A 2,131-nucleotide genomic window follows, 5' to 3' on the forward strand; every position below is an offset into this window, starting at 1 on the left:
ATTACTATACATGCTGATATATTTAATTAATTTTGAAGGCCAATAAATTTTATATGGCCTTTACATTCATTAACTAGACTGATACATGGGCCTAGAGGGTCACACAAAAATGGTCTTTTGGGTGTCAGAAGATATAATTAATGTTCAGGGGTTTTATGAAAATTTCCCACTTAGTATTAGTAGGGAAAAAATGCACCCATGACAGACTTGTTCATGACTCTTTACCTTATCCATCTCCCTAAAGCGCCTCTCCATTCACGATGAAATCAATGTAACGACGAAAAATGGAGCATGAATTTGGCTCGTCGAGGTGAAGGAAGAAATTTGACATGCAAGTGATTATGTGGACACGTTTAGAGGCTGCCCACTTGAGCATCGCCACATCTCTCATTAAAGAATTCAAGAAATCACAAATAAGATCCAAGCCCAGGTGATTTGATAAATGGTTTTGTTGATTCCATTTGTCTATTGCTATAATCCATTTAGTCTCATGCAGGTCAGGGTCGTAGAACCCAACAGTGGTATTGGAGCCATTTTTTATTCACACTTGAGCATCTCCACATGTCTCACTGAAGTATTCAGGGAATCTAATTTTGATTCCATTTGTCTATTGCTATAATCCATTTAGTCTCATACAGATCAGGGTCGTAGAGCCCAACAGTGGTATTGGAGCCATTTTTTATTCACACTTGAGCATTTCCACATGTCTTTCTGAAGTATTCAGGGAATCTAATTTTTTCGTCCAAAATGAAGTGAAAAAATATGTTTTTTCACGTTGCTTTAGTTCATTTCTGTTTGGAATCCACAAGTTCTATTCTAAGCTCTTTATAGCTTGCATGTACAGATTCTTGTTCAGGATATGGACATGAGTCTTTAGAGGGTGGAACATCACCTCGTTTTGCCTGAACGGGGTTCATTTTGGGGGGAGGGGGGGTCGGGGTTGGGTGTGGGCTGTTATGGCTCTATGGTGGCCAATCAGATCCGGCCAAAAGCCAGGTTTGAGCAAGCCATGCAACAGCCCATACCTGCCTAATATGAGAGAGACCCACATATAGTGAATCTAGTTTGGCCTGATTTGCAAATAATAAGATCACCATTAGCCAGGTGGGTGACACTAGGCGCGAACCAGGTCTGACTCAATCCCCTTTTTGGTAGGTCCACATGCCATTAGAGGTGGGCCTACGCGGCCGGGCCATGTAGGTCCAAGGCCAACTTGGTGACTCCCCTCTAGAAACCCACCAGCATGGTGTGTGTGAGCTAATAAGTTTGCATGCATATCAGGAGCCGCATAAATAGGCTGCTTGCATGGTGGGCACCACATCAATAGGTGACTCGTGTGGCGGGCATCATCTAGATCGATAGCCCATGTACTCGGCGGGTGCCACCTAGGCAGCGACTTACATGGCAGGGTCACTCACGCGCTGCGGCCATTGTGGCAGCAAGTTGGACTCCCAACTGGCCGTAGAATAATGATATATATTATGTGGCCATCAAACCAAATCATATTACCATGGTTTATTTAAGTTTATTGAATAAACTATTAGTTCCTTATTATTCTAGCAAGATGTCTATAATGAAGTCCAAGAAAATGTGCAATTATATAATGAATTATGATGATATCATAATACATTGGTTCCTAGTCGTTAAACATGTATTGTAAGTATTCCTATTCGATGGATAGTCAAGATGGACATCGAATTATCCGGATAGAATAACACTAACTAATCATACTTGAACGATAAGTATAGCTGATTTTATGGCTATTGGTGTGGGAACAATAATCATGGACTTTGGAAACAGATAGTGGGTGCTCTTTCGAGAAAGAGTTCACTGAAATGATCACAAGAATCACATAATGGTATTATACCTAAAAAACAATCAGGTTGATTCATGACATAGTTCTATAAATTATCCATTGACCTGAGACACCAAGGACATCTCGTCGATGGACGACTAGTATTTGACTATGACTTACGAGCCTCTGATCATGAGATTCACAAATCATAGCTCTGATGTATTAATAGGCTCAGAGAGGTGATTGAGCGGTCAAGACGAGATCTTCCACCCTTGTTATAAGAGGAGATTGACTCAAGGAAGAGGAGGCATCATATCCCTGGCCATTGTAATGAGG

The sequence above is a fragment of the Wolffia australiana genome, chromosome 12 (genome assembly GCF_029677425.1).
Source record: "Wolffia australiana isolate 7733 chromosome 12, ASM2967742v1".
Classification (NCBI taxonomy): Eukaryota; Viridiplantae; Streptophyta; class Magnoliopsida; order Alismatales; family Araceae; genus Wolffia; species Wolffia australiana.